The sequence below is a fragment of the Vulpes vulpes genome, chromosome 13 (assembly GCF_048418805.1).
Source record: "Vulpes vulpes isolate BD-2025 chromosome 13, VulVul3, whole genome shotgun sequence".
Classification (NCBI taxonomy): Eukaryota; Metazoa; Chordata; class Mammalia; order Carnivora; family Canidae; genus Vulpes; species Vulpes vulpes.
This window is the reverse complement of record NC_132792.1, coordinates 112846117-112868345: the sequence shown is the minus strand read 5'-3', so window position 1 is coordinate 112868345 and position 22229 is coordinate 112846117. Positions and strand designations below refer to the sequence as shown.

The following is a 22229-nucleotide window of genomic DNA, read 5'->3' as shown; positions in this document are numbered from 1 at the left end:
AGATATTGTTATTAATAAGGTTTACATGCCATAAGTACTATTCATTATGATTACTCTTTTTTTTTTTCAGACCTCCATCACAAGTGACTTTGAAAAAAAAAATTCTCCTTGCCCAGTCTGATACAGCTCTGAGGCAACCAAGTTGTATTTTCCTTTTGGTTTTTTTTTTTTGTAGATTTTATTTATTTATTCATGAGAGACACACACACACAGAGAGAGAGAGGCAGAGACACAGGCAGAGGGAGAAGCAGACCCCATGTAGGGAGCCCGACATGGGACTCGATCCTGGGTCCCCAGGATCACGCTCTGGGCCAAAGGCGGCATTAAACTGCTGAGCCACCCGGCTGCCCTCATTTTGGTTTTCTAAAAAGAGGGAAACAATGAACTGTTGGTATCAGATTTAGTCTGTGTAAATAATCCTCACTGTTGATTAGAAAAGATTCCATAAAAGACAGGATTTCTTAGTCCAAAAATGTCAATCAGTAGTCTTAGAGAATGTATAGTCCTAGAATTAACCAGTGTATATTGAACACATTGAATCAAGTTACTATTTCTTCATGGATTTTCATCTTGAATCCCAATTTCAACTCTGGGTTTCAACCCTACCTTTTCTAAAGGCTTGTTGGATGTTTCTGTTTGCAGTTAGCACTACTCTTTAACTTAGCAATACCTTTACCACTAAACCTCATTCCCTTTATGACTATCTTAGATCCAATTTCCATCAGTAATGGGTTTAATCTACCAGCAACCAACATTCACAAATTTGATGATTTTCTCATCTCCCTCTGTTCTTGTCTCATTTGGGTTACTGTTAGCTGGGATCCTTGAGAGAGTACAATGAGCATTTCTCTGCTCATCCTTATTAGACATATAGTGTGAATAAAATATCAGGTTTTGTCTTTTAAGCTTCTGAAATTTTGTGGCTCTTTGTTATCACAGAATAATTTGGCCCCTTCAAATTAATATAATCCTGCTGAAGTTCTACATAAATAATTTGTCTCTCAAGAATAATAATTTAATGTCTTCCTTTTAATTAACCATATTTTATAGATTGTTCTTGCCATGGAGCATTAGCCAAAACCTGTACTACCTTATTGTGAGAATGAGGATATAGTGCACAGACTTACCTTGTTTCTAATCATAAAGAAAATACCATTTAGTATGAGGATTACCTTGAGCAATTTTGATAATACTTTTTATCAAATGAAAATAATTTTCTCTTCCACTCCTACTTTGCTAAAAAAGAGTTTAGATTTTTTAAAATTTTGAAAGAGAAACTTTTCTTAGTTTTAATGTACAGAAAATTCAACGCTGTATACTTAGCCCAAATCGGTAGCCAGTTCTTTAGCCTTTGCCTCCCCAGTGATGGTGGATCTTATCATATCTGTCATGGTAATTGGTCCCAAAACATTCCAACAGCTTAGCCAGAGCCCTTTGCCTTCTGAGTTAACCTGTCTGAAGGCGACAGTGATGCAGGTCTTCCTGTGGACCGGACGTCCTAGCCTGGTCTTCCCTCTTGGTACAGTAGTAGGGAAACCCCATCCTGTGACACAGAGCAGGCAGGAAGACAACCATGTCGGTGGGATCCACGTCATAAGCAATTACTGCCAGCTGAGCCTTCTTGTCTTCCACCAAGGTAGTGATAGTAATATCCCGAGTTTGAAGGACTCTTTGTGGGGACATCCTCTTTACCAGCAGCTTTCTTCTCAGCTGTGGCCAACAATCTCTACCTCTCTCTTTGCCTGCAGTCTCTTTGTGGGTCAGCTTAAGCATTTGAATAGCCGTTTAGCAGTCCAAGGTGTGGGTGAACTGAATAATCAGGGAAGGCACTTTTCTTTCTTTCTTAATTTTTTTTAAGATTTTATTTATTTATTCATGAGAGACACACAGAGAAAAAGAGAGGCAGAGACACAGTCAGAGGGAGAAGCAGGCTCTATGCAGAGAGCCCAATGTGGGACCTGATCCCTGGTCTCCAGGATCAGGCCTTGGGCCGAAGGCGGCACTAAACCGCTGAGACATCCAGGCTGCCACACTTAGGTATTCATAGAGAGTAGTCCTTTGCTGCTGCAGCCAGATGTAGCAGAGCCATTTGACAAAGTGAGGAAGGCCCCCTTTGGGATGGATGTCCCATCCGATGCAAAATTCTTTGGCCTTTTCTCAAGGACTTGACCACCTTCTTGGGCTCCTGCTTCTTCACAACAGTAGGGGCCAGGACAACCTTCTTCTCCTTAGCCTTTCTTCCTTTTGGCTTGTTGGCTGGCTGGAGGAGAGAGCTAGCTTTTTTTTTTTTTTTTTTTACATCATCGGTGGGTTGTTGAATTTTATCAAATGATTTTTTTTTAAGATTTTACTTATTTATTCATGAGAGAGACACACAGAGAGAGAGAGAGAGAGAGAGAGAGAGAGAGGCACAGATACAGGCAAAGGGAGAAGCAGGCTCCATGCAGGGAGCCTGACATGGGACTTGATCCCAGGTCTCCAGGATCATCCCGGGCTGAAGGCAGGCGCTAAACCACTGAGCCACCTGGGCTGCCCTCAAATGATTTTTCTATATCTTTTGACACACAGAGAGTTTTTCCTCTTTTAATTTTTTACCATGGTGACTTTATTACTTGATTATTATTCCCTCCACTTTCCTGCAACAATAGGATGTTGCGCCACTAGTTACAGCACACTATACCCAACTCATCCTGTCTCATAATACATGAAGAGAACTGATTATTCAGAAAGAGTTAACAGGAGAAGGGATTCCCTAAGGAGATTTTTTTTTTTTTCTAAAAACAGCCTGTTTTGAAAGGTTGCCTCAGGGATTGTTTCGCTAAATGCTCACAGCAAAATGCAGACTGACAAGCATCCATGTGCTCTTCATGTAACCAAAAGGACTATGCTATTCATATGTGTGAGTGCATGTGGAACGAAGTAGAATATAAATAAATATTTACAAAATATAATCAAAAGTGACATGTGCTTCCACAGTTACAAACCCTGAGTTGTGCAAAAAGACTGAAAGTGTGTTATTTTCTTTATTACAAAGTAACAACACAACCTAACATATTCTATTTAAAAGCTAAGATTTTTTAAATAACTAAGGTTTATAATAAGCTCTTTGTTTTTTTCTATCTGTGCATTTCCAGAGTGCCTATCAGTTATGGAAAATGAAATGTAATTGAGACACCATTCCAAAAAGTTGAGTCATTCATGTTTTATAGAGGACACAAATACAGACAAATTTCATATATTTGGTTGTGACCCTCATTATCACCTGGTTGTGAATCAACTCATGTAGAGATTCTCTAGGACCGTAAGAGCATCATGTACCAAGGGTCAGTCAGAACCTTTAGAAGACTAAAGAGAAAATATGATGCAGAAGTACTTGGATTTTATTTATATTCTGAGATCACAAGTCTGGATATTACTCAAGAAATTGTGGAGTGACAGGAACAATATCAGTTTATATTGTTTATATGGTTTTCAGTGTAGTACATGGTTGTGACAGTGTTGGGTAGTAGATAAGATCATGGACTCTGAAATCAGATTGTATGGGTACACACCCAGCTCTTCTTCTTATAAACTGTGTGACCTTTAACAAGTTTCACAACTTCTCACTCTCCTCATCTCCAGATGAAGACAGTAATTGTAACTAGGTGGCTTGGGGAATTGATGACTTAGTAAATGTAAAGCACTTAGGTGCTTTGGGGAACCTATTGTAACTAGGTGGCTAGGGGAATTGATGACTTAGTAAACCTAAAGCACTTAACACAATGCCAAGCATCCTGAAGCAGCATATATGCCAAGATGATGATGATATGTTTTTTTAAATTTATTTTTTATTTTTTTATATGATATTAAAACAGAATTAACAGTGAGCTCGATAGTTGGGAGTGGCGAAAGTATTTAGGGAAGCAAAATTTCACCTTAAAGAAAATGACCTTGAATAATTACCAGATATATTATTATATTTACTCCTTGTCTCTTCTCTTCTGGTCAAACTGGGATCAGACATAACTTGTTGAACAAAGGTGTGGGAAAGAAACGTGACTGGCATACAAAATTTGGAATTTAGATAACTGAGATTTGGAGTAGGCTAGAAAATGTTACAGTAGCAACTTTTTCCTCCTATCAAATAGATGAAAGGATTATCATATATGCTAAGATGAGAATGGCATTGAAGAGAGAAGATTTGGGAAATTAATATGAGGAAATCTTTGTGAAAGTCTCTCTTTCTGTCAGTTTCCATCTTAAATCTCTTAGAATTTCAGGCAACAGTTCTTCAAATAGGCCCTAAATACTTGCTGTTAAATATGCTACACATGCCACACATGACTGCTAGGGGTAAGGTGTTGAGACATGAAAAGTTCTAAATGTTCACAGCAAATAGATCTCTTTTTAGTAAGATCACTCTGGCACAGTGTGAAACATGGTCTGAAATTGGGAACCCCTGGGACTAAGTAGTCCAGATACATGCTCAACAGTCCAAGGCAAGAAATGGTGAAGTTATAGACCATGTCAGTAGAGAGAGATGTATCAGAGGACAGTCAAGGTATATATATATATATATATATATATATATATATATATATATATATATACACACACCATGCTGGCTTGAATTTCAGAATAATCTGATATAACTGACCATGCATATGTATTTGATTGCTTGAAATGGCTAAATCAGTGGTTATCAAATATGACCTATGAGTCAAATCCAGGCTGACATCTGCTTTTATAAGTAAAGTTTTATTGGAATACATCCATGCCTCTTCATTTACATGTTATCTGTGGATACTCTCTCACAGAGTTGAATAAATGTGTTAGACATTATCCGGCCCCACATATGTACAGTGGTTACTTTCTGTCCCTGTACAGAAAAAGCTTTCCGAACTTGGGTCTAAGCTGATGTTGTAAATACTAAGGAAACTTGATCTAAAATAAGATTTCAGAAGTCAAGGAATGTTGTTTTTGAGGGAACTATTCATCAACTTCATACATGTGCATAAGTTTAAAAACAAAAGAACACCACCTCTTTGGTTCTCATTTATTACAGTAGAGCTTATATCTATTCTGTTCTCTTTATACACAAGAACTGAGATTCTTACGTCATCTTTCAATTATCCGCTCCATTCTGACCATAGTACTGGCCAAAAATCTGAAATCAAATACTTCCAGGCTTATAGCAGCTATAGGAAAAGACTTCATGGTCCTTCAATCACAGGCAACATAGTTGACTGAGGGCTGAAGGGGCTGAGCTCCAATATCCATGGCTGCTTTTGCACCAAGGCCATGCCTCTCCTGCCCTGTTGCTAGCTGATGAGTTCAGTATCAACTCCAAGGGAGACCTTTCCTAGAAAACATGTGCTCCTTTGATGCTGGATTTGGCCTGAGAATATCTTGAAGGCTTGGCTTGCATGATGGTCTACGATGCTCATACCCAATCTTCCTCTTTCCTTCTCTCAGACACAGACTTGCATCACTACATGACAGCTCTGCCAGCCTTCCATGGCTCCCACTCCATTTTTCTCTCATAATTGTTTTCCTATTAAATACTTGCATCTTAGCTGTCTCTTAATATCTTCTGCTCAAGGGACCTAGACTCTTTCCCCTTTTCTACAGAGCCGGTCTTGTATTTTAACTTCCCCTCCTCCTTTCCTCATGTCAATCTTTCCCCCCCACTACTTTGGAGAAGAAAAGCAACTTCTTTTGTCAAGATGGTTAAAAGTCTACCCTGGATCATTCTCAGGTAAACAATATAATGAAGACATTCTGGATCTTGTTACGTCCTTAAAAGTGTTACAGTCTTTAGAATCTCAGAGTGAGGTGAGCATTATTCTCGGTGACCTATCTACACAGATTTAGAAATAGTAGAATGGAACACATGTGTTTCTTTTTTCATCTGGGTGTTTTCTACTCTGATTAATTAAATAAGTGGAGAAAACTAAACTGGGTTATTCTTACATGATCCCTATTCATATCGTTTTCAAGATATTTAAGGAAAAATTCATAGAACTTAGAATTTTTATCCAATAATACTGTCATACTTAAAATAGTCTGTCATATTGGGCAGCCTGGGTGGCTCAGCAGTTTAGCACCTCCCTTTGGCCCAGGGTGTGGTCGTGGAGACATGGGATCGAGTCCCACGTCAGGCTCCCTGCACAGGGCCTGCTTCTCCCTCTGCCTGTGTCTCTGCCTCTCTCTCTCTGTGTCTCTCATGATTAAATAAATAAAATATTTTTTTAAAAAAAGGTCTGTCATACAAGTCCTTAGAAATATTATGCCACATCACTAAGGATTAGTATAAAAATGTATACAAATTCTAACAAAAAAAATTAAAAGTACAAGTAACCTAATTTTAAAATAGGCAAAACAGACATTTCCAGAAGATGGAAGACATATGACCAGTAAACAAACTAAGACATGATCGATATCTCTCATAATCAGGGAATTGCAAATCCAGATTGCAATCAGATAGAATTTTAAACCCATTCAATAAGAAAAAAAAATTTAACAATGCCAAGAAGTTGTAGACCTACATAATTTGTTATACAGTATTGGTAAGAATGAAAAGGTTTATAACCTTTTGGATAATAGTTTAAGTATACCTTTTACATTTGACCATTTTTACATCCACTAATGCAGCAATTTCATGTCTAAGTAAATATCTAAGAGAAGAATGTCCACATGTGCAAAAAGAGATGTGTACAAGAATGTTCTCAGAATCACTGTTCACAAGAGCAACAGCATGGACACAACATAGGCATCCCTCAGTGAAAAGTTGAAGAGTAAACAATGCTATATCTAGTCCATTAAATAGTATATAAATCATTTTCCCACTCCTGATAGAAGAAATTACCAAAACTTTCACTTAAAACAACACAAATGTATTATCTTATTGTTGTGGAGGTCAGAAGTCTGAAATAGTCTTATTGGGCTAAAGTCAAGTTGTCAGCAAGGCTGTTTCTTTCCAGGGAAAAATCCATTTTCTTGATTTTTCCAGCTTCCAGAGATTTACTGAATTCCTTGACTCATTGCCCCATTCCCTCTTAAAGCCATCAATACCTAGTAGTGTCTCTCTTTCTCACATAGTATCATCCTGGTGTGCTTTCTTCGACTTATAAGAATTTGATTATATATACAAAAAATGTGATTATGTTTGGCTCGTCCTAATAGTCCAGAATAATCTCGACATCTCAAGGGTCTTAGCAAGCTTATTTCCACCTACAATCATAATTCTCCTCTGTCTCATAATTTAGCATATTCCTAGGTTCTGGGATTAGGGCAGGGACACTTTTGGTTGTCATTATTCTGCCTATCACATGTACAACCATCAAAATAAATGAACTGCAATGATGTAACATCACAGAATGAACCCTAGCAATGTAATATTAAGTGGACACAGTCATTCTCAAAAGATTATATACAGCAATATGTCCTTTTTTATAAACTAAATAATAATGTTTAAGAATGTACATACTTGAAAAGCATTGCCAAAGGAGATAGATGGTGGGTGGGCACTAGGATGAAGGAGGTGAGATTTTGGGACATCTTACAGTGATGTCTCAGGTATAGCTTAGTTTATCTTACTCCATCAGCTAATTTTTAACAGTGTATTTTTTAAATCTACTGATTATTTGTGAAAGGAAAGTTTTTCTACAACCTGAAGTATAATTTAGATCAATATTGCTGCTCTTTAGGTAAAAAGGAAAAGAATGCATATATTCAATTTTACATATACAACTCTATATGTGCAAACAATTACAATGAAAGAAATGGAAAAATAGGTTAGTGAATTTGAAAGCACTGTTCTGAGTTTTCAAAGTCAGGCCATCAACATCATCTGAGTCCTTATATCACACGTTGGTGTTTTTCTCATTTGCATGTCTACCACAATGAGATTAATCTTATTTAGGCCTGACTGAAGTTACAGATTAGATTATGATTGACTTTAGTTTTAATTTAACATTTCCCCTTTGAACAAGCATGCACAGGGGAGTATCTCAATCCCGTGGTGTGAAAGGCAGGGATATATAGAACCATGTGCTAACTCTCTCTTCAGAACATCATGATGCTTCATCTATACTAATTAGAATTTCAGAAACTGAGCAGGAAATCATTCATACATAGAAGAAGCAAGATCAGTTGATCACAGAGTGGATGTATTAATTTAATTTATTGGTCACTTAAGAGACCTGAACACCCTAAACTATTTTATAATTCCCTGAACACATATCATATGTCATGCTTTTCAGTGGTCTCTCTGATCCATTATCTTATTAGGGCTCTCCTGTGATCCTGTATGATGGGTTGAAAAAGCATAATTAGTGCCATTCTACAGACAAGGATGCCAAAATATGGCAAGAGTAAATACTTCATCAGAGTTTAAACCTCATCACTATCTGATGGTAGAGCTCATACCAGAATTCAATCTTTAGAATCCTAGCTGTATCAATTAAAGTAAGTTGTATGTTGAAACAAATACCAAAATGGGTAACAACTAATTTATGATATAACTTTCCCATTCAGGTAAAGTACAAAGTAGATGCTCCTAGGCAATTTCTTCAAAGTGTGAATAAAGGACACAGACTTCACCAGTGGCTTTAGAAGATAGAAGCCCTATCTGTAGCAAGGTGGTATAATAGGAAAAAAAATATGGAAAATTTATACAAGGCCAGATCCAAAAGTGGCATGCCTCGCTTCTACTTACATTACATTGGCAAAACCGTGTTAATGTCAAGAAAAGCTAGGGAATGTCCATCATCTGGCTATTTCCTGGAAGAAGAAACTGTTCACAACTATGGTAGACACGTAATCTCTTTCTACCATATCAGCCACTCTTTTCACTGTACCAAGTTACTGCAAAGGTTACTGTACATCCATTTCCCCAACCCCTGCAAAGTCACAAAACACTGAAGGAGAAGTTATTCCTTTTTAGGATCTGTAATAGGTTAAGTGAGTTCACATGTTCAATGAGTGTTATGAGTGTATTTGTGGACACAGTTCCAAAAGGAATTCTCTAATAAGGGGTCAAAGGGTTTTTTCATGGTTAACGTTGCAATAGACACTTGAATGTAGACATAGATATCAAATTGATCTATTTCTACTTAAAACATTTCTGACACAAAATGTGTGTAGAATTTTTTCCACACCAAGCAGTTCTGCAACTCTCTGGACACCAGCTGGGTAACCTACAATTCAATTCAATTCAATTCTAACACTGACTACCCAGAGTAAGAGAGGCATGCAGCAAGATAGAGAAGAGGCCCCATGCCCTCTCTGGGTGTGTTATGCTCCAGCACCTAGATGTATTCACCACTCCAGAAGCTATCTGAACCCTTTGTTTAGGGTTTTGACAGAGGTTCCATTACATAGGTGTGTTGGATTAAATTGTTGGTCATTAGTGACTGAACTCATTGTCCTCCCTGGAAGTTCTGGGGTAAAGCTAGAAGTTCCAACCCTCTAATTACTTGGTGGGATTTTCTGGTGACCAGCTCCCATCCTAAAGCTATCTGGGTGTTTCCCAGCCAAAAGTCATCTTCTTATTACTAAGGCACTCTTATCATTCAAAGAATTACAAAGATTTTAGTAACTCTGTATCAGGAACCAGGAACAAAGATGAGATTTTATGACAAAAAATACTCATCACGTCATCACTCAGGAAATTCCAAAATTTTTAGAGACTTTTATACTAGGAACCAGGGATGAAGTTTAGATGTATATTTCTTATATCACATTATCACACACACACATGCACACACACGAAGTTTGTAGGTGCTACAAATTAATGAGTTAGTGTAAAATGTTTAAAAATAAGAGAAGCTTCTTCATGATATTGTGTTAATAACAGTGTCCATTTTATTAAACATATTTTTCGATATGCCAGAGGCTGAGTTCTAGTACTAAGCAATTTAAAATGCATTATCTCCTGGGTGAGGTAACTGTAGTAGATTCCTATTACCCACAATAGTTGTGTTCTATAAACTTTCTGAGTGCAGTGAATTAGTGAGCACTGAACCAGTGCTCTTAGGAGAAATACAAGGTTGCATTCCTGTGACCCTCTGATTATAATATTTTCATCAACCAATCAATACACATCCATGTTTTATGTATCTTTCAGTTTAAAGACATCTTATTTGATATATAGTGTTTGTTCATTACCATTGAACTCAAGGCCAAGGGCACTATAACTCATGCCTGAATGAAGCTTACCTAGAACATGGATTTTCTCCATAAGGTTCATCATATCCTTCTTGTGTTTAGAAATATTAGGCAGCATTTCAGCACTATGATTGGGAGCAGTTTAATCAGCAAAGTCACCAAGAAGAAGCCTAGGAATGTGTAAAATATGGCTCTAAATATATCATGAAAAGGACAATCATTTATAATAGGAGAGTTGACACAAGAGGAAGAACATCACCTTGTTTGGCATCAACTGTGGACATGAGCATCATCTGGTAACTCACATTTTTCACTGTTCTGTGCATTTCTGTGAATGACCATGAAAGCACCACCAGTATTGACTCTGGGGTTGCAAATAAATTTTAGGAGTAGGCAAATCTACAACATTACAGAATCTGAATAATGAGGATTAATTGTATCATGGTGCCCATTTTACAAATGCAGAAACAGACTCTTATAGAGGTCAAATCATTTGCCAGAGTTATACAATTGGTAAATGACAGATGTGGAGTCTACTTGGCTGAGGCCAAGTTTTAATTATGATACTATTTATCTCATAATCCCCTAAATATGTTCAGGAACCAGTGGTCCTCACTAAGAACTGTGGATATTTAAACACTGAGTCATTAGCCTAGATGACCTTTAAAATATCTTCAAATCTTAAGATTCAGTTATTTCAAAAGATGTCTTAGTTGTGCAAACTCTAATGCATTATGGGGCCATATTTTTTTAATCCTTTTTTTTAAGATTTTATTTATTTATTCATGAGAGACACAGAGAGGGAGAAAGAGAGAGAGGCAGAGACACAGGCAGAGGGAGAAGCAGGCTCCATGCAGGGAGCCTGACATGGGACTCCATCCCGGGTCTCCAGGATCAGGCCCTGAGCTGAAGGCAGTGCTAAACCACTGAGCCACCTGGGCTACCCATGGGGCATATTTTTAACAGTTTCTCTAATTTTAGCATATTTTCCTCTAAGCTCTTAACACTTTTAACTAGATTTCTTTATAACCTATTGGTTTTGTACTATTCCTTTACCTTCCACTACTGTAAAAACATTAAACTTAGACTGTTTCACTAAGACTCTTTAACAAAAATATATACTAGAAATTTCTGTAGATATTGCTGTTATCTCATTCAGTCCAAGCCACAGATCTAATTTTGTACAGACTATAGTCTGGTTTTGATTCATATCACATACATCTGGTGACCCTCTGGTGTGTCAATAATAATGGTCAGGAATTACAAATACTTAGTTGGCCCTTTTCAGAAACTCAGTTTGACCTCAACCTTCAGATGTAGGGGTTCTGAAATTCTTCAGACACAACATTTTTTTATTATTCCCTTTTTCCCCTGGTTTTATTGGGAAATAATTGACATACATCACTGCATAAGTTCAAGGCATAGACCATGATGGTTTGATTTACATATGGTGAAATGATTGCCACAAATAAGTTCAGCAGAAATCCATCTTCCCATAGAGATACAATAAAAAAGAAAGAGAAAGAAAAAATTTTCTCTTTGTGTTGGGAATTCTTAAGATTTACTCTTTTAACAATTTTCTTAAACAGCAGAGCTTGTCATCATGTTCTACATTATATCCCTAATACTTATTTATCTTCTAACTGGAAGTTTGTACCTTTTGACTATCTTCCTCCAATTCCTCCTTCCCCTACCTCTGCATCTGGTAACCATAAGTCTGGTCTCTTTTTCTGCATTTTTGTTTGTGTGTTTGTTTTTGTTTGTGTGTTTGTTTTTGAACTCCACATTAAGTGAGATCATATAGTATTGTCTTTCTCTGTCTGACTTATTTCACTTAGCATAATGCCTTTAAGGTTCATCCATGTTGTCACAAATGGTAGGATCTCCTTATTTTTTTATGGCTGAACAATATTCCATTGTGTGTGAATATAATATAATCAATATAAAATCGTATAAATGGGTAAGGAAGTTGTGGCATATATAGTATATGTATGTGTATATGTATGTGTATGATGCATATATCATAACTTCTTTATCTATTCAACCATAGATGGACACAGGTTGTTTCCATGCTCTGTCTACTGTAAATAATACTTATATGAATATGGGGATGCAGATATCTTTTTGAGTAAGCAATTTCATTTCCTTTGGATATATTCTCAGAAGGGGAATTGCTGGACCATATGTAGTTCTATTTGTAATTTTTCAAGGATCCTCCATACTGTTTTCCATAGTGACTGTACCAATTTATAATCTTACCAACAATGAACAAGGGTTCCCTTTTCTTCACATCTATATTACAATTGTTATCTCTTATCCTTTACATGATAGACATTCTAAAATATGACTAACATGTGCATTTCCCTAATGACTGGTGAGTGAGGCAACTCTTTGAGCTCTGAGGATGGGAATAGGATGTGACACCGGCTATAACCCACAGTACTGGAGAAGACTGGCTGTACCCTCCATGGTTCTTTTTTTCCTACTGGAAAGAACTGAAGGCCCAGGAAAGCCCTTTCTGTGTGTACTGCACTGACCTGGGGCAGGGGGCAGTGGTGCAGTGGGGGTGCTTCAGCTCCCCTTGTGTTCAAAGACTCTCTCAGTGATATCTTCTTGTTGAGTAGTTGTTAATTGGTTTCTTGTGAAGAGAGTGAAGTCAGGAACAACCTGTGTTGTCATCTTGGTGATTTACCAAAATCCACTGACAGTACTCCCAAAATTGTACCATTTAGGAGACAGGAGGCTTCTGTGTACAATTGTAGTGCTGGCAAATCCCAGTTCCATAAAGCAGGCTGATAGTCTAGAAATTTGCACAAGGTTTTTATATTACTGTCTTGAGGTAGAATTCTTTTTCCTAATAATTTCTGACTTTAATTGCTCATATGAATTACCATACTTCTAATTAGATAAATCACCTTTTTACTTTCCATCAACCTGCTTATGAACCCCTTCCTGAGGCAATTAGAACTTTAAAGGAATCTTCTGGAGTCAGGGAGGAAAGGGCCAGGAATTGAATAAAAAACCTGATACAATTTCAAAAAGATATTTCCTGGACATTAAAACAAATCCTTTAAACCCCCACCCCTACATGATTACTGTAGTAGGAAGTTGTGCAAATTATTTAGGTAGAGGGGGTCTTGCCATGAAATGCAAAGGTTACCAAAAAGGACTTGTTTTTATGATATAAGAATACATTCAGTTTTTGGCATCTTTTTGGAAAAATATAATTAGAATTTCTTCCTAGCAGCAAGAGTCTGGCTCAATGTGTTATTTTTGTATGATAAAAATTACTATCTCTTTAGATCCTCTACCAGGATATTTTTTTGGGGATACTACATGGGTGACCTTTTGAACATATTTGCCCCATTGCAAATATGTTATTGGTCTTGACTTCTCTTAAGCCCTGTTTGAATAAATGAATATTTCATGAACAGCTGCAGCTACAATTATCTATAGTTCAGGGACGATGTATAAAGAAAATAGTACAGTGATCTGTGCGTTTTTAACCTCTTCACGGAAATTGAATTAAGTCAGTAGACTGAATAAAGAACCCATGTAACTTTACTTGTAGAATCAGAATCTGATCAGATCCCCTGCATCTGGCAGAGGTAATTCATAGGAGTCTGTTCTACAGCCTTAGTTCCTGAGGGCACAGTAGCCACCAGCCCATGTACCCAACCCATCCATTATTCTGCACTGCCTCTAGGAGTGCCTGTTTATCTCAACAGCCCCTGTCTATCCCCTTGCTCTTGTCTTTCCTAGACAGCCACTTCTGCAGAGGCTACCTCCATTCCTGAATCTGTCACAAGAGCAGCAGAAGCCTACATATTACATCAATGTTTAGAGGTGATCATGCTACTCACTAGAATAGGGCCCAGATCTGGCTTCTGAGATGCTGCATTCCTATCACCTTTGTAGACTAGTCAAGTATTTTTTTAGAGGCTTTTGTAATGAGTGAGCTCTTTCTTCAAATGAAATCTTTCATGGACATCTGCTCTGCCTAATAGATAAAAGGTACCTACTATGCAGAATAAATAAAATAGGTAATACCTGGTTTGAGGTGCCCAGATTTTCCTTGCTTAACTACTACCCTTATAAGTGGCCCCTGAGACATTGCCATAGGACCCCTTAGCTTTGTGGCATGTGGTCTAAATTGCCTAGACTAGGCCAGAAACCTAATTGGGCCTTGATTTCTTCCCACTCTCTGGAAATTCTCAAGCACTCTTCCTGCTGTGCCAGACTTCCTTTCAGACTACTATCTTTTTTTTTTCTTTTTAAGATTTTATTTATTTATTCATGAGAGACACATAGAGAGAGGCAGAGACATAGGCAGAGACATAGGCAGAGGGAGAAGCAGGCTCTGTGCAAGGAGCCTGATGCGGGACTTGATCCCAGGACCCCAGGATCATGCCCTGAGCCAAAGGCAGACGCTCAACCACTGAGCCACCCAGGGGTCCCATCAGACTAGTGTCTTATACTGATCGCTCAATAACTTGGGTGGGGCTTTTGGGTCTCCTGCATGCCCCTCTTCCCATGAGACTGGAACCCCCTTGTGAATGGACAAATTGCCCGGAGGTATAATATACCTTGAAACTTCCTGCTTCTACATTCTTCTTCACCTCATTAGACTTTTAAGGTAATTCTTGTTTGCTTTTACTGATTTTTATCCTCCAGCTTGGACTTCAGCTTAGAACATATATGCTTCAAATGGCTAGAAGTAGCCAATATACATGAAGACAGAACCAAATTAGGTATATATATATATTTTTTTTTAATTTATGATAGTCGCAGAGAGAGAGAGAGAGGCAGAGACATAGGCAGAGGGAGAAGCAGGCTCCATGCACCGGGAGCCTGATGTGGGATTCGATCCCGGGTCTCCAGGATCACGCCCTGAGCCAAAGGCAGGCGCCAAACCGCTGCGCCACCCAGGGATCCCCAAATTAGGTATAGTCAGAGACTTAGGATCTCAGCCTGGGACTCTTCCCAAGCCTTCATCTTCCATCCCAGTTGCACTTTGACCTGGGTGTAGTACTCTTTACACCAGGCCCACAAGTTCTCCCAGCAGTTCCTTAGGCACCCTTCCCATAAAAGACTGTTAGACACCTTGTCACTTTGTCACTGGCTGCTGAAGTAGGCATTGGTGTGACAGCACCTCCTCCTGGCTGCACTATGCTCAGTGAGATGGAATAGCAATCTGATTTTACTCAGTACGCCTATTTTAGTGGGGACCTTGTAGTGAAATCTGGTCTGAGGAGTCCTAGATGAGGTCATTTGATGCTGGAGGAGCTACCAAGACATGGGCTGTCTTAGATCCAGCATGGCTGCCCTGAGGGCTGACAGGATATATATACATATAGCTCAGTTTGGTGCCTCGTGCATCACAGGTTACAAAGGTTGGATTAAACAGAAAAAGGTAGAAAGAAGAGTCAACTCTGGGGCCCTGGTGGCATCTTGTTAAGTGAGATTTAAGCAGTGGTTCTGAAGGATCAAAAGGTACTAAAGTGAGATGACAGTGGTGGGTCCCTTTAAGAGCAGACCTGGTAGTTTCCTCTATCCTTATTTCAAATACTTCCTTAAATTTCATTAGGTAGAAGTCCATCTACCTAAGCCAGACAGCAACAGACACACACAGGCTCACATACATGCATAAACATGTACACCTGTTCTTGTCTGAGTAAAATAACACCTAATTAGTTAATTTGGCATTTGCTGTGGTTTTATTCAAGCATTGCTGTTTGTTCTGAATGTTTGACCTTGAAGTTTAACCACTTTAACATCACTCCTATTATTATTCATAAGATGCATACAGAATGAGGAATTCTTACTGAACATTTTTACTTAAGTCTGACTATGACAACCGAACCCAGTTGACCACCCCATAGTTTTGATAGTTTTATCTTAGCTCAGAGAACAATGGCTGTTGATAACATGGGGTTTAAAGTGACAGAGATTCCAGTAGTTGGGGTATAGAAAGAAAACCAATTTTCTCATCTAGGGGAACATAGTCAACGATGCATTATTTTAAAACCAGGAGTGAAAAGGGTACAGCTATAGAACCATTTCTACCACCAGATGGTGTTTGTCTGCTTCTGTGTACTAATTGCTATCAATAATTAAATACAGGTCTCTGATTCATATGCACAGAGGCAGTGATTCTTAAATTAAACATTTTAGAATCATTATAGTACATTTTGTAGGTTCAAATAAACACAGCACTCTGGCTGATTATGATTAAACATACTGATACTAAATTACATATTGATCCATAAATATCAATGCACACAGAGAAGCAATGAGAATAATGCTTGTAACCAGAAGGAGGATTTTAATTTTAGATGATAATGGGGACAGTTTTTAATGGAGCATCATGCAGAGGTTTGGGTTCTTCCAGTTGACTTTCATCATGTAGGAAATAGATTTTATTTTTCCTTTTGTAATATTATACATTAATTATAGACTATATCTACTTTTCTGAAGTAGATATAGGTCTGACTTAGGTCTAACACAATTCTGAAGTACATAACAAGGAAAAGTAGATTCATGTATCTTAAAAATGAAGAAAATAATTTTTTTTCAGCACTTTCTTAGAACTTTAAACAGAATAACATAACTTAAACTTGTTTCCACTTCCTTGATGTTTATCAGTAGAAGAGATGGATGAACTGCGTTGAATTTATCAAACACAGAAACTGAAAAAGTTATTTTGAAAGGAGATAAAAATGGGTTGATTAAAAAAAAAAAAGTGTGGTTCAAACTGGATACTACCATGCTGTGTGATCGTTTACCCAAACTCTTTATGATCATGGTATTTGTGTCCTCACCAAGATTTGATTTGATTTGATTTAATTTGATTTGATTTTATTTGATTTTTTAAGATTTATGTGAAAGAGAGTGAGAGCTCACACGTGCACATGAGCTGGAGGAAGGGCAGAGGGAGAAGGACAGGGAGAGAGGATCTTGAGCAGCCTCCCTGCTGAGCAAGGAGCCCAACGTGGGGCTCAGTCCCACAATCCTTAGATGACCACCTGAGCCAAAAACAAGAGTGAGATGCTCAAAAAACTGTGAGCCATCCAGGCACCCCTGTCCTCACCAAGATTTTAAAGAAGATGGTACAAAGATCTCTGAAGTCTCTTACAGCTCTAAAATTATATAATTCTATTATCTTAATAAAATCCGCAGCTACTTGAGAGGAAGCTGCATTAATGCAAATGGGAACTGAAGTTGCTCATAGAAGCCAGAAGTTGCACTTGATGATTCACTCATTTCCAGTCATTTCTCCTGCAGATCCATTGACTAATGTAGACACTTTACACATTCTGCATCATCATCCTCAATCAAAGCCATCAGATGATGCCACATGTATAAAGAACTATCTCAGTTATGAGTCATGTGTTCACTCACTTGAGGAGACAATAAATAATAAAAACATTTATATCAGAAGTGGAAGGACACCGTTCTTTATAAAAATAGATAAGTGAAGCAATGTTCTTACTGCTTAATTGTTAACTGCTTTGAAAACTATTGTGTCCCAGTATTACTCAACTGATTAGAAATCTGTGGGAAATTACAGTATATCAGATACATAAAGAACAGATAATCCTTTCTTAGAGCCTCAGACACTTTCACAAGAATTTTTGTCTTTTAGGGGTTCCAAACACTTTGCAGTAAGTTGTATATGTCACAATTGGTTTATTTTCCTTTCTTCTTCATCACTTTGTTTTGCTACCAGAGCGCCTGTGCCAGGTTGCAGAGGAGAGCAACAGTACAGCAACAGAGCACATTACCTCAACAAGGTCAAAAGATTAACAAAAATGTATTCAGTATAAACAAAGTCCAATTTACTCAATTTTTTTTTAGTTTTTTTTCCCCCTGTATGGCTTCAGAGGCTTATTAGTTCCATCAACATCTGTGGAATTCATTTCTAAGAGTATACTTGTATAGGTAGGCTACAAAAGGGAAAACCCTTATACTTTTCATGCTGTGCCTTAATATCACTATCTAAACAATAGATCTATTATTCTCACAAAAATATCAATTAGATTCAGTAGTAAGGTTTATCAAGGAATGGAATTATATCAATTTCATGTTGAAGCCTACTCTAACCATTGTATATTACCCCTTTTCTGCTTCATTTAGAGGTAAATATTACATTTACCACTGTCCTCTGTAGTCTTTTCAAACTCTTCCTACCCAAGAGTTAGAATGACAATGTTCAGGTTTTGTTTTTTGGAAATTTTCACTAATGTTCATGAAACAATGTTAATGATGTTGTTATTTTAGGTTGATACAGTCACAAATAAGCATGTTAGGTTTCGACATAAATATTAGATCATTTTAGATTACTTACCCATGGTTTTGAAGTATTGCCAAGACAATAGCAGTGTAAAAATTTTAATATAATGATGTATATTTTATGAGTTATAAAAAAATACACCTAAACTAAAACAAAACAAAATTAGCAAGAATAGGCAAGAAACACAGTAGGTTGTACATGTTACAGAAGAGTTCAAGTATGATACGGAAGTGCCATCTATACCAAGTTTAGTGATATAGAAAAATAAAAGAACATAGTTTTATTTTTTCTAACATTGTGCTTCAGAGTGAAACCCCAGTAAATACTGACACGAAGTAGACTAAGGCAAACATCACAACATCACAAGGAACCATAAACATGACACAAAGATTGCATGATTATAACTAAAGCTACAGAGACTTGAGAAGAGAAAATGCAGCTTGTGTACATGCCCAAATACAAGGAACCACTTTATATATGTAAGCTGCTGCCCAGGCAGATAAGAAAACATTATTTATTATCAGTTATCTGTTCTCAGGTTTTAGTTTTGACTCCAGAGTTATTGAAGATATTGCCAAGGCAACAAAGGAAAATGACTTTAATCCTTGCCTCCTTGAAAAAAACTTTGTTTTCAGGATTCATTGAGTTTTTTTTCTAGTTGCACAATCACTTCAAAGTATCATGACACAGAAAAAAACATATATCCTCTTTTATAATCACAGAGAGAAGTCAACTGAAAAAGAGATTCAGGAAGTTATCAAGACAGGGATGATCCTTATAGCAAAGAGTTGCCAACGTGATGTTGTATATAATGTCCCCCACTAAAGCACTCAGAAGTTTTTCCAACTTTTCCATACAAGGCTCATGTTGCTTACTTCTTTATGTGGTTTTGCAAATACCATAGCTATTAAATTATAAATAGTACCTAAGAGGGATAATCACAGAAGGCCATTATGACTCAATACTGAATTGAATCTAATCAATCAGGTAAGTTCTAGCAAGGATGGGAAAAGTCCAAAAAGATTAAATAAAAGTGAGAAAAGTGAAGGGGAAGCCAAATTTGGGCTGTAGGTAAATTATTTTCCTGGTGGGGGTGCCATGTGGTAAATTCTGAGAGTTTCAGATGCTTGAAAGATGAAAAAGGAAAGAGGAAAAGTCAAAAGTGAATCAGAAAATGCTGAAGATGAATTTTAAAATTTTTTTATTTTTATACCAAGGACCGCCCTTAAGTATTACTGTCTTAATCTGATTATCTGGTAGAGGGATGTCACTGTGAAAACAGGTCTCAGAATTGCTCTCAATACCTTGTAACTCTGTCATATATTTTTTGAGGACAGGAACAAAAGAGAAACTTTAGAAAAAGCTTAGTAGAAAACAATATTAGGGATCCCTGGGTGGCGCAGCGGTTTGGCACCTGCCTTTGGCCCAGGGCGCGATCCTGGAGACTCGGGATCGAATCCCACATCAGGCTCCCGGTGCATGGAGCCTGCTTCTCCCTCTGCCTATGTCTCTGCCTCTCTCTCTCTCACTGTGTGCCTATCATAAATAAATAAAAATAAAAAAATTTAAAAAAAAGAAAACAATATTAAATATTAAAAGATCAAAATACAAAACCAGGAGGAGAAGCTTATAGAACCGGATTCCTTCTGGTAGCACTTTTGTTAGAATGACAGTTCCCCAAAGTCAAGGACCATCATTATGCTTTTCATCTATTACTCCACACTTCCTGAAATGTATCTTTATCTCTGTGGATGCTCAACAGATATATGTTGGTTCTCATGTTAACTCCATAAATGGAGATGAGAGGAGTCTAGCAAAGGCTTACAATTCTAGAAGTGAGCATGGACTCTGAATTCATAGAGCATGAACTTCGGTGATAACTGAACCCAAATTTGAGACCACTCTAGGTAATGCTAATAATAGCTTGAAGACTAGCTGTTATAGGTTGATAATCTCTGGTCAGGAAAGGCATAATTCATGAGTGACTGAGTTTGGGGAATAGAGTAAAATAAAATTTACTTACTCTTATGAAGGAGTTAGAGCCATTTAAAATTACTTTTCACAGATACTCCTTACCCCCTTGAAAATATAAAATATTTTCAAATGATCACTGGGTTAGGATGAGTAAATATGTATGTCTGTTTTTTTTAACACTTATTGCATATTATTGTGATTCTTTGATGATATTTATAACCTTCTTCACTGGAATATACACTTTTCTACTATTCAGTTTAATTCATCGTCTTAGCTTTGGTCCTTGCAGGGGCCCACTACTACCAAAATTTAAAACTTACTAGAAAGCTGTAGAAATAACTATGATGTGATTTTGGCAAATAGATACATAGATCAATGGAATATAATAGAGTTCAAAATAAACCCATGTAAATAGGGTCATTTGATCTTGACAAAAAAAGTACAAAAGTAATTCATAGAAGAAAGAAAAATCTTTTCAATAAATAGTGTTAAATTCAAGGAGAAAGAACAATCTTTTCAACAAATTATTGTTGGTAATCCAACAAATTAGGATTACCAATAGTTTCAACAAATTGGTAATCCACATGTAAACAAAAGTGAAGCTCAACTTAAATCTTATTGTTAAAAAAACATGAATTATACTTTTCAAAACTAAAATGCTTTGCTTTGCCAAAGGCTCTGTCAGTAGAATGCATAGACAAGCTTCAGATTCATAGAACATATATGTAAATCATACAGATTATATACATAATATACATTATGATTATTTATATTGTATACATTACAAATAATATATATACCAAAATATACAAAGAAATCTCAAAACTCAGCAATAACAAAGCTAACAACCCAATTTTTAAAAGTAAGTAAAGTACTTGGACAGTGGTAAAGTAATTAACCAAAGGAGGCCAGTAGACTGGAGAGTCTCTTATGTCTTAATAGCCTGTGTAAGCAAACCGAAACCCAAGCCGAGTCAGTACACTAGAGGCCAAGAAAGTGAAACTTAAGAGCATCCAATCAGAAACAGCCAATTTGGCTTTCCCACATTAACCACCACTTAACCTATAGCCAATTAAATAGTTGATTTGCTTTGCTTCCTCTTCCTCTCTATACCAAATTTGCCCCTCGCTCCTATTGGTGGAGGAGCATTCCTCACCATCTTTTTGTTTGGTGCTGCCCAATCTGACAACTGAGGTGTGCTCAAATAAACTCTTGAAAATGTGTGCCTCAGTTTACCTTTTAACAACAGACACTCCACCTAAAAGGACGTAAACACATGAAAAAATCCTCAATATCATTAGCCAGTAGGGAAATGTAAATTAAAACCAAGGTACAATATCTCTACACCCTTTACATATCTAATACAAAGACTAAAAATTTTTTAAAATGCTAATACTACTAACTGTTGATAAAGAGCAACTGGAACACATGCATTACTGATTAAAATGCAAAAAAATGGAACATTTAACTTTGGAAAATGGTTTGGTAGTTTCCTATCAAATGAAATAAACTTACCATAAGACCCATCTACCCAACTCCTGGATATTTACTCTAGAGAAATAAAAAATAATTTATACAAAATCCTGAATATGATTGTTTCTAGCAGTCTTCTTTATAACAGACAAAAACTGAAAATGACCCAAATGTCCTTCATTGGGTTACTGACGACCTGTGGTTCATCCATAAAATTGAATACCACTCTGCAATAAAAAGGATCGAACTATTAACACATGCAACAGCTTGGATGATTCTCAAAAGATGCTATGCTGAGTGAAAGAAGGCCATTGTACATACTATTTGACCCATTTAGATG

General features: G+C 37.1%; 1 pseudogene; it reads right to left on the bottom strand.

The window, feature by feature from the left end:
- Positions 1-1344: 1344 nt before the first annotated feature.
- Positions 1345-21943, bottom strand: LOC112918786 (large ribosomal subunit protein eL8-like; annotated as a pseudogene).
- Between the last annotated feature and the right edge of the window lie 286 nt (positions 21944-22229).